Genomic DNA, 12,032 nt, shown 5'->3' on the forward strand with positions numbered 1-12,032 from the left:
GAGGAAAGGTCAATGGAGACACAGGAGAGGAGAGGTCACTGGAGACACAGGAGAGGAGAGGTCACTGGAGACAGAGGAGAGGAAAGGTTAATGGAGACACAGGAGAGGAGAGGTCAATGGAGGCAGAGGAGAGGTCAATGGAGACACAGGAGAGGAGAGGTCAATGGAGACACAAGAGAGGTCAATGGAGACAGAGGAGAGGAGAGGTCACTGGAGACACAGGAGAGGAGAGGTCAATGGAGACACAGGAGAGGACAATGGAGACACAGGAGAGGAGAGGTCAATGGAGACACAGGAGAGGAGAGGTCAATGGAGACACAGGAGAGGAGAGGTCAATGGAGACACAAGAGAGGTCAATGGAGACAGAGGAGAGGAGAGGTCACTGGAGACACAGGAGAGGAGAGGTCAATGGAGACACAGGAGAGGACAATGGAGACACAGGAGAGGAGAGGTCACTGGAGACACAGGAGAGGAGAGGACAATGGAGACACAGGAGAGGACAATGGAGACACAGGAGAGGAGAGGTCAATGGAGACACAGGAGAGGAGAGGTCACTGGAGACACAGGAGAGGAGAGGTCAATGGAGACACAAGAGAGGTCAATGGAGACAGAGGAGAGGAGAGGTCACTGGAGACACAGGAGAGGAGAGGTCAATGGAGACACAGGAGAGGACAATGGAGACACAGGAGAGGAGAGGTCAATGGAGACACAGGAGAGGAAAGGTCAATGGAGACACAGGAGAGGAGAGGTCACTGGAGACACAGGAGAGGAGAGGTCACTGGAGACAGAGGAGAGGAAAGGTTAATGGAGACACAGGAGAGGAGAGGTCAATGGAGGCAGAGGAGAGGTCACTGGAGACACAGGAGAGGAGAGGTCAATGGAGACACAAGAGAGGTCAATGGAGACAGAGGAGAGGAGAGGTCACTGGAGACACAGGAGAGGAGAGGTCAATGGAGACACAGGAGAGGACAATGGAGACAAAGGAGAGGAGAGGTCAATGGAGACACAGGAGAGGAGAGGTCAATGGAGACACAGGAGAGGAGAGGTCAATGGAGACACAAGAGAGGTCAATGGAGACAGAGGAGAGGAGAGGTCACTGGAGACACAGGAGAGGAGAGGTCAATGGAGACACAGGAGAGGACAATGGAGACACAGGAGAGGAGAGGTCACTGGAGACACAGGAGAGGAGAGGTCACTGGAGACACAGGAGAGGAAAGGTTAATGGAGACACAGGAGAGGAGAGGTCAATGGAGGCAGAGGAGAGGTCAATGGAGACACAGGAGAGGAGAGGTCAATGGAGACACAAGAGAGGTCAATGGAGACAGAGGAGAGGAGAGGTCACTGGAGACACAGGAGAGGAGAGGTCAATGGAGACACAGGAGAGGACAATGGAGACACAGGAGAGGAGAGGTCAATGGAGACACAGGAGAGGAGAGGTCAATGGAGACACAGGAGAGGAGAGGTCAATGGAGACACAAGAGAGGTCAATGGAGACAGAGGAGAGGAGAGGTCACTGGAGACACAGGAGAGGAGAGGTCAATGGAGACACAGGAGAGGACAATGGAGACACAGGAGAGGAGAGGTCACTGGAGACACAGGAGAGGAGAGGTCAATGGAGACACAGGAGAGGACAATGGAGACACAGGAGAGGAGAGGTCAATGGAGACACAGGAGAGGAAAGGTCAATGGAGACACAGGAGAGGAGAGGTCACTGGAGACACAGGAGAGGAGAGGTCACTGGAGACAGAGGAGAGGAAAGGTTAATGGAGACACAGGAGAGGAGAGGTCAATGGAGGCAGAGGAGAGGTCACTGGAGACACAGGAGAGGAGAGGTCAATGGAGACACAAGAGAGGTCAATGGAGACAGAGGAGAGGAGAGGTCACTGGAGACACAGGAGAGGAGAGGTCAATGGAGACACAGGAGAGGACAATGGAGACACAGGAGAGGAGAGGTCAATGGAGACACAGGAGAGGAGAGGTCAATGGAGACACAGGAGAGGAGAGGTCAATGGAGACACAAGAGAGGTCAATGGAGACAGAGGAGAGGAGAGGTCACTGGAGACACAGGAGAGGAGAGGTCAATGGAGACACAGGAGAGGACAATGGAGACACAGGAGAGGAGAGGTCACTGGAGACACAGGAGAGGAGAGGTCACTGGAGACACAGGAGAGGTCAATGGAGACACAGGCGCACAGAGGTCAATGGAGACAGAGGAGAGGAGAGGGCAATGGAGACAGAGGAGAGGAGAGGGCGATGGAGACGGAGGAGAGGAGAGGGCGATGGAGACACAGGAGAGGAGAGGGCGATGGAGACGGAGGAGAGGAGAGGGTGATGGAGACACAGGAGAGGAGAGGGCGATGGAGACACAGGAGAGGAGAGGGCGATGGAGACGGAGGAGAGGAGAGGGTGATGGAGACACAGGAGAGGAGAGGGCGATGGAGACACAGGAGAGGAGAAGGCGATGGAGACGGAGGAGAGGAGAGGGTGATGGAGATGTTTGAGCCCCGGACACGTGACGGCTGTTTTATGTTTTCCTGTTATTTGCAGACTCAATATTACATTTTTTTGTAGATTTTCATGTGTCTGGTCGGCGCTCCTATGAGGATTTCATACTTTGGGTTTTTTGATTGAGGGGAAGCCTCCCCAGACCTGCTGCCCCACCGTATGATCGACCCTCCTCAGGGGTGGATAATCGATGAATCCAGCACCAGAGTCACACATGTTCCAATTCTCCGAGACTCGGACCGGACACAATCACACCCAACCACCCAGCACTTATGTAGGTCAAATTTGTTGGCAACCTAATCCAATTTCATAAGCCCCGCCCATCCGATCAACAACAAATCATCTGCTGACGTTCGGTTCAGTGAGTTTGGTATCGAGTCGTCTCATGACACCGAGGGAATATTATGTGTCAGAAGATTTATGATACCTAAACCCTGGCATCTGGGCACCACCTCATTCCTTAGAAGAAGCTGCGGCACTGAGAAATGGAACTCACACCATCCCTGTGCCCATTATGAGGGGTTCCCACCACCCCTGTGCCCATTATGAGGGGTTCCCACCATCCCTGTGCCCATTATGAGGGGTTCCCACCACCCCTGTGCCCATTATGAGGGGTTCCCACCATCCCTGTGTCAATTATGAGGGGTTCCCACCACCCCTGTGCCATTATGAGGGGTTCCCACCATCCCTGTGTTGAGTTCCTGGGTCTGTACCTCCGCTGTGCCCATTATGAGGGGTTCCCACCATCCCTGTGCCAAATATGAGGGGTTCCCACCACCCCTGTGCCCATTATGAGGGGTCCCACCATCCCTGTGCTGAGTTCCCGGGTCTGTACCCCCGCTGTGACCATTATGAGGGGTCCAACCATCCCTGTGCTGAGTTCCTGGGTCTGTACGCCCACTGTGCCCATTATGAGGGGTTCCCACCATCCCTGTGCCAATTATGAGGGGGTCCCACCATCCCTGTGCTGAGTTCCCAGGCCTGTACCCCCGCTGTGCCCATTATGAGGGGTTCCCACCACCCCTGTGCCCATTATGAGGGGTTCCCACCATCCCTGTGCTGAGTTCCTGGGTCTGTACACCAGCTGTGCCCATTATGAGGGGTTCCACCATCCCTGTGCTGAGTTCACGGGTCTGTACCCCCGCTGTGCCCATTATGAGGGGTTCCCACCATCCCTGTGCCAATTATGAGGGGGTCCCACCATCCCTGTGCTGAGTTCCCAGGCCTGTACCCCCGCTGTGCCCATTATGAGGGGTTCCCACCACCCCTGTGCCCATTATGAGGGGTTCCCACCATCCCTGTGCTGAGTTCCTGGGTCTGTACACCAGCTGTGCCCATTATGAGGGGTTCCACCATCCCTGTGCTGAGTTCACGGGTCTGTACCCCCGCTGTGCCCATTATGAGGGGTTCCCACCATCCCTGTGCCAATTATGAGGGGGTCCCACCATCCCTGTGCTGAGTTCCCAGGCCTGTACCCCCGCTGTGCCCATTATGAGGGGTTCCCACCACCCCTGTGCCCATTATGAGGGGTTCCCACCATCCCTGTGCTGAGTTCCTGGGTCTGTACACCAGCTGTGCCCATTATGAGGGGTACCCACCATCCCTGTGCTGAGTTCCCTGCTCTGTACCCCCACTGTGTCCATTATGAGGGGTTCCCACCATCCCTGTGCTGAGTTCCCGGGTCTGTACGCTCGCTGTGCCCATGAGAGATTCCCACCATCACTGTGCTGAGTTCCCGGGTCTGTAGGCCTGCTGTACCCTTTATGAGGGGTTCCCACCATCCCTGTGCCCATTATGAGGGGTTCCCACCATCCCTGTGATGAGTTCCTGAGTCTGTATGCCTGCTGTGCCCATTATGAGGGGTTCCCCCCATCCCTGTGCCCATTATGAGGGGTTTCCTCCATCCCTGTACCCATTATGAGGGGTTTCATCCATCCCTGTGCCCATTATGAGAGGTTCCCACCATCCCTGTGCCCATTATGAGGGGTTCCCACCATCCCTGTGATGAGTTCCTGAGTCTGTATGCCTGCTGTGCCCATTATGAGGGGTTCCCACCATCCCTGTGCCCATTATGTGGGGTTCCCACCATCCCTGTGATGAGTTCCTGAGTCTGTATGCCTGCTGTGCCCAATATGACGGGTTCCCACCATCCCTGTGATGAGTTCCCGGGTCTGTACCCCGCTGTGCCCATTATGAGGGGTTCCCACCATCCCTGTGATGAGTTCCTGAGTCTGTATGCCTGCTGTGCCCATTATGAGGGGTTCCCCTCATCCCTGCTACGTTTTATATTTTCTAGAGAATGCAATAGGCGGGATAAGGACAAACATAGGTGGGCGGGGACATGAGGAGAACGGGTGTCACCAGCTAAGGACGTGAGGAGAACGGGTGTCACCAGCTAAGGGCGTGAGGAGAACGGGTGTCACCAGCTAAGGGCATGAGGAGAACGGATGTCACCAGCTAAGGACGTGAGGAGAACGGGTGTCACCAGCTAAGGGCATGAGGAGAACGGGTGTCACCAGCTAAGGACACGAGGAGAACGGGTATCACCAGCTAAGGACGTGAGGAGAACGGGTATCACCAGCTAAGAACATGAGAACGGGTGTCACCAGCTAAGGATGTGAGGAGAATGGGTGTCACCAGTTAAGGGCATCAGGAGAACGGGTATCACCAGCTAAGGACATGAGGAGAACGGGTATCACCAGCTAAGGACATGAGGAGAACGGGTATCACCAGCTAAAGGCATGAGGAAAACGGGTATCACCAGCTAAGGACATGAGGAGAACGGGTATCACCAGCTAAGGACATGAGGAGAACGGGTATCACCAGCTAAGGACATGAGGAGAACGGGTGTCAACAGCTAAGGACATGAGAACGGGTGTCACCAGCTAAGGACATGAGGAGAACGGGTGTCACCAACAGGGTCACAGAGAGAAACAAAAGCCTGGTAGACATTCGATGCCTTCTATACTCCATTCAGAACTCTGGCTGGAGCTACATTTTAGCCTTTATTCCCATATTGCACATTTACAAGAATCTTGTAGACATTTTTTGTTCCATCTCAGTGGAGGAAGACAGAAGGTTCTTCTAATATTTGTACATACGTAGTTATTTTACAAAGGTTTGCTATTTTTAACATTTTCTTGAAAAGGTTAGAGTTAAGAATGTGAGAAATTCAAAGTACCATGGGCAAGCTTCGTCACATACTCCGGGCAGTTTCATCTGGTGTCATTCATCTTATCGAAAATGTGCTGACACCATTTAAATTGCAGTTGAGGTTACGAATTACAGATTACAGATTTTCACAGTTTTCTTGGTTTGGGGTGCAAAACATCGAGCAGAAGAATGGAATTGCCACACCACCGTTCAATAGTCCAGTAAGGGTCAAGGGGACAATAAACTGAGTGTCCGATGTGCTTCAGAGGTCCAACAACACCCCCTTCAAATGCGTTTCGGGATCCTTCATCGGGACGTGCACAGGAGGACATGTAATGGGACTGAATAACGAATGAACCTTGAAGAATATTTATATAATATCTAGTGAAATGTTCTTCACAGATCCCCTCAGTAGATGGTTTTACAAGGGGATATTGTTGGACCTCTGAAACACGTTGGATACTCCTTTTATTGTCCCTTCGACCCTTACTGGAATAAAATCATATCTGGACCATTGGACAGTGGTGAGGGGCTTCAGTTCTTCTTGATGTTTAGTCCAGATTCAACTTTATTCCAGTAGGGTTCAAGGGGGTCAATAAATTGAGTGTCCGATGTGCTTCAGAGGTCCAACAATACCCCCTTCAAATGTGTTTTGGGGATCCTTCATCGGGATATGCAGGAGGACATTTATTGGGACTAAATAATGAATGCACCTTGAAGAATATTTCATCCAGTGAAATGTTCCTCACATATCCCATCAGCAGATGGTCTTACAAGCTCTGAAGAAGGGGATATTGTTGGACCTCTGAAACACGTTGGATACTCCTTTGATTGGCTGTTGAGGCGTACAGCACAGTGACAATTGCTGTACGATGTTCAAAAGGACCCACTAGGTTGTCCAACTGGTGTTACCCTCCAAAAGTAATGTGCAGGCGGCTTCTGCACCCCAGCAGATCTCCACAGATTTCTGGGTTTGTGGCTCAAAACATCAAGAAGAAGAACTGAAGACCCTCACCACTGTTCAATAGTCCAGATGCAGTTTTATTCCAGTAATGGTCAAAGGGACAATTAAAGGAGTATCCAACGTGTTTCAGAGGTCCAAAAATACCCCCTTCGTCAGGGCTTGCAAAACCAACTGCTGGATGAAATTCTATTTGCGTTCCATTCATTTTTCAGTCCCGATACATTGTTTCCTAATGCATGTCCTGATGAAGGACCCCCGAAACACGTTGGATACTCCTTTTATTGTCCCTTTGACCCTTACTGGAATAAAACTGTATCTGGACCATTGCACAGTGGTGAGGCACTTCAGTTCTTCTTGATGTTTAGTCCAGATTCAACTTTATTCCAGTAAGGGTCAAGGGGACAATAAATTGAGTTTCCGATGTGCTTCAGAGGTCCAACAATACCCCCTTCAGATCCGTTTTGGGGATCGTTCATCAGGACATACAGGAGAACATGTATTGGGACTGAATAATGAATGAACCTTGAAGAATATTTCATCCAGTGAAATGTTCCTCACAGATCCCATCAGCAGATGGTCTTACAAGCTCTGAAGAAGGGGATATTGTTGGACCTCTGAAACACGTTGGATACTCCTTTTATTGTCCCTTCGACCCTTACCGGAATAAAATTGTATCTGGACCATTGGACAGTGGTGAGGCACTTCAGTTCTTCTTGATGTTTAGTCCAGATTCAACTTTATTCCAGTAAGGGTCAAGGGGACAATAAATTGAGTGTCCGATGTGCTTCAGAAGTCCAACAATACCCCCTTCAAATGCGTTTCGGGGATCCTTCATCAGGACATACAGGAGGACATGTATTGGGACTGAATAATGAATGAACCTTGAAGAATATTTCATCTAGTGAAATGTTCCTCACAGATCCCATCAGCAGATGGTCTTACAAGGGGATATTGTTGGACCTCTGAAACATGTTGGATACTCCTTTTATTGTCCCTTCGACCCTTACCGGAATAAAATTGTATCTGGACCATTGGACAGTGGTGAGGCACTTCAGCTCATCTTGACGTTTCTCACCACAAACCAAGAAAAATGTGGAGATCTGCTGGGGTGCAGAAGCCGCCTGCTCATTACTTTTGGAGGGCAACACCAGTTGGACAACCTAGTGGGTCCATTCCAGTTTCCCAAGCAACAAAATACCTGGCCAGGGGTTCTAATCCTTCTATTCTCCATCCCAAAATTGTAAAAAGTAGGTATGCAGTACGGACCCAAACATAATTCATGTGCACTAAGGAAGACCTTGGGGCAAGGCCTAGTTCATGGTAGATGGGGCATATCTGGTAACTTGTTGTCTTGGTGGTACTTTTCACCAAGAAAATAAAAGAAACCAGATGAAGATATTACAAGATCACAATTGGCTGAATCGAAGGATTAGCCCAGTCGGAAACACGTCCTCCATTTCCCGGTAAACCCTTCGTACCTCACTCACGTAGATATATGTTGATGGGAGGGGGTATACATGCAGCTTGTCTTTGTAAAATCTGTGACTATTGAACAGTGGTGAGGGGCTTCCGTTCTTCTTCTTGATGTTTTGCTCCACAAACTGTGGAGATCTGCTGGGGTTGCAGAAGCGGCCTGCCTTGAAACCAGATTACATCACTACATTACTACCAGAGGGCAACAGCAGTTGTGCAACCTAGAGGGTTCTTTCCACTTTCCCAAACAAAAGAATACCTGGTCGGGGATTTTAATGGGTTCAAATCCTTCTATTCCCCATCCAAAAACTCTAAAACATAGATGCATAGTATGGATGGACCCAAACATAATTCAAGAAGATCTTGGGGCAAGGGTTAATTCTTTGTAGATGGGGCATATCTGGTAACTTGTTGTCTTGGTGGCACTCTTCACCAAGAAAATAAAAGAAACCAGATTACGATATTACAAGATCAAAATTGGGGGAATTGGAGGGTCAGCCCAGTTGGAAACCCTTCGTAATTCACCCACATAGATAATTGTTGATGGGGGGGGGGGTATACGTGTGGCTTGTCTTTATGAACATTTTCAACATCAAATGCAAACCAGTTAAAATTGTGCTACATTTCTGATATTGACTGACCAATGGCAGCTGATCCAAGCATGACTCGGGCCATGACTCATTGGACCAAACGTAGAAGGGTAGACAGATCTATAAAGACTACGATGTCTTGAAATGAGTAGAAGTCCATGGAGTTAGAGAGGAGAGACTCCAGAAAATTGGGCAAAGTGATTGGTGAAAGTCCAGTCCCAGTCTCACCTTCATGACGGAGTGTGTCTGTTTGTTCCAATGTCCACCATGATATTGGTGTAAAGTGGGAGAAGCTCCTTGGACAGCACGTTATATTTGAGGGAATTTAGGCCGTCTTGTCTCCAAGTCCTCAACGACCATCTCAGAAGGAGGAACCGTTGTGGGTTTATCATGTTCCCTTTGTCTCGAGAATGTCGGATCATTTTATACCTTCCCACAAGGGCCGATGGCCGAGATATATTCATGCCTCTGAAATGAATTCGAGCCGAAAAGTCATCGTCTACACCGCCCCAGCCCCAGTAATTGTTTGATAATCCATTCAATTGTTCATACTGCTCAGGAGTCAAGGCAGAGACACCCCCAAAGCAGTCCTTGTAGGGCAGACGGTATTTAAACTTGTCTATGGCAACAGAAGCATGTTTGGGAAACTTGTCGCAGGTGTACAGGTTGCGGTCATCTTCGGGGATGAGGTCCACGTCATGGAAGAACAAGCAGTCCCAGGCCTCGTCCTTCATGGCTTCTTTAAAGCCAACATTCATGAGTTTAGCACGGTTAAAAAGGAAGTCGCCTGCCTGGTGGATGACGTAGATGCCGTAGTTCAGCTGTTGGCGCTGCAGGAACGGATGTAAGTTGTACAAGAGATATTTAAGGTGCTCCTCTCTGTTCCGGTAAGGGATGATGATGGCGGTTTTGTTTCTGGAGATACAGTCGGGGGGATCGTAGCGGCCTCCTTGGGTCAATTTAGGGTTCTTCTGTATCACATCTTCCAGTCTGAGGGACTTTGGTAACTGGACCTTGACTGGACCTTTTACATATGGCGGGATCAGTGGGCAAGGCCGAGATCCATTATTTCGTGGAATCACATGGACTTTGGTCATCATTTGGTGTCCCTTGTGGAACAGAAAGGCTAAAACCCCCAGCTGGACACAGAGAAAGAGCAGCAGGCAACGCACCTTTCTGGGAGTCATTTGGCTGTTCTCTTCAATCTGGTTGTCAAAAACTAGAAGAAAAATCAGACATCCACAGTCCAGCAAGCAGCAAGTTTCTGTTTGCTCCTCAACCTTTGCAAAGTTTATTATTGTCCGCCTATGTGGTATTCAGCAAAGTAACTTTGACACAGAAAGAGTCAAATTGTTACCCCCAGGCTGAAAACTTAGCAGCCAAGTCAGGTTTGCAGAACTTAAGTCAATCTAAGGGGTGAGGCACACATTTTAGGAATCTCTCAGTCAATTCCATGTAACCCCCCCCCCCCATGTCCTCATGTATTACCATGAGCTGCTTTCATAGGGAAGATATTAGAATCAACCAATGGTGGGGCAACAGGGACACAGCACTACTTGAAGGAGAGGTCGTTTTCTACCACAGACATTGAGCCGTTTGTGGCATTATGGGACAGTACAGCACACAATTACCAATCACTATCAATGATCCAACCAACTGATCAGTGATTGGCTGTTGAGGCGTATAGCGCAGTGACAATTGCTGTACGATGTTCAAAAGGACCCACTAGGTTGGCCAATTGGTGTTGCCCTCCAAAATAATGTGCAGGCGGCTTCTGCACCCCAGCGGATCTCCACAGTTTTCTGGGTTTGTGGCGCAAAACAAGAAGAAGAAGAACTGAAGCCCCTCACCACTGTTCAATATTCCAGATTCCAGTAATGGTCAAAGGGACAATTAAAAGGTGTATCTAACACGTTTCAGAGGTCCAAAAATACCCCCTTCATCAGGGCTTGCAAAACCAACTGCTGACGGGGTCTGTGAAGATCGTTACACTGGATGAAATTCTATACACGTTCCATTCATTTTTCGGTCCCGATACATTGTTTCCTACTGCTGGTCCTGATGAAGGACCCCCGAAATGTGTTGGATTGTATCTGAACCATTGGACAGTGGTGAGGCACTTCAGTTCTTCTTGATGTTTAGTCCAGATTCAACTTTATTCCAGTAAGGGTCAAGAGGAGAATAAATTGAGTGTCCGATGTGCTTCAGAGGTCCAACAATACCCCCTTCAAATGCGTTTCGGGGATCCTTCATCAGGACATACAGGAGGACATGTATTGGGACTGAATAATGAATGAACCTTGAAGAATATTTCATCTAGTGAAATGTTCCTCACAGATCCCATCAGCAGATGGTCTTACAAGGGGATATTGTTGGACCTCTGAAACATGTTGGATACTCCTTTTATTGTCCCTTCGACCCTTACCGGAATAAAATTGTATCTGGACCATTGGACAGTGGTGAGGCACTTCAGCTCATCTTGACGTTTCTCACCACAAACCAAGAAAAATGTGGAGATCTGCTGGGGTGCAGAAGCCGCCTGCTCATTACTTTTGGAGGGCAACACCAGTTGGACAACCTAGTGGGTCCATTCCAGTTTCCCAAGCAACAAAATACCTGGCCAGGGGTTCTAATCCTTCTATTCTCCATCCCAAAATTGTAAAAAGTAGGTATGCAGTACGGACCCAAACATAATTCATGTGCACTAAGGAAGACCTTGGGGCAAGGCCTAGTTCATGGTAGATGGGGCATATCTGGTAACTTGTTGTCTTGGTGGTACTTTTCACCAAGAAAATAAAAGAAACCAGATGAAGATATTACAAGATCACAATTGGCTGAATCGAAGGATTAGCCCAGTCGGAAACACGTCCTCCATTTCCCGGTAAACCCTTCGTACCTCACTCACGTAGATATATGTTGATGGGAGGGGGTATACATGCAGCTTGTCTTTGTAAAATCTGTGACTATTGAACAGTGGTGAGGGGCTTCCGTTCTTCTTCTTGATGTTTTGCTCCACAAACTGTGGAGATCTGCTGGGGTTGCAGAAGCGGCCTGCCTTGAAACCAGATTACATCACTACATTACTACTAGAGGGCAACAGCAGTTGTGCAACCTAGAGGGTTCTTTCCACTTTCCCAAACAAAAGAATACCTGGTCGGGGATTTTAATGGGTTCAAATCCTTCTATTCCCCATCCAAAAACTCTAAAACATAGATGCATAGTATGGATGGACCCAAACATAATTCAAGAAGATCTTGGGGCAAGGGTTAATTCTTTGTAGATGGGGCATATCTGGTAACTTGTTGTCTTGGTGGCACTCTTCACCAAGAAAATAAAAGAAACCAGAT

At 49.0% G+C, this 12,032-nt stretch overlaps 1 pseudogene; it reads right to left on the minus strand.

The window, feature by feature from the left end:
- Positions 1-5,461: 5,461 nt before the first annotated feature.
- On the minus strand, positions 5,462-11,993 carry LOC149435130 (beta-1,4-galactosyltransferase 3 pseudogene; annotated as a pseudogene).
- Positions 11,994-12,032: the final 39 nt, after the last annotated feature.

Source organism: Staurois parvus, unplaced genomic scaffold (genome assembly GCF_062004578.1).
Source record: "Staurois parvus isolate SC_StPar_1 unplaced genomic scaffold, SC_StPar_1.0 ptg001599l, whole genome shotgun sequence".
Lineage (NCBI taxonomy): Eukaryota > Metazoa > Chordata > Amphibia > Anura > Ranidae > Staurois > Staurois parvus.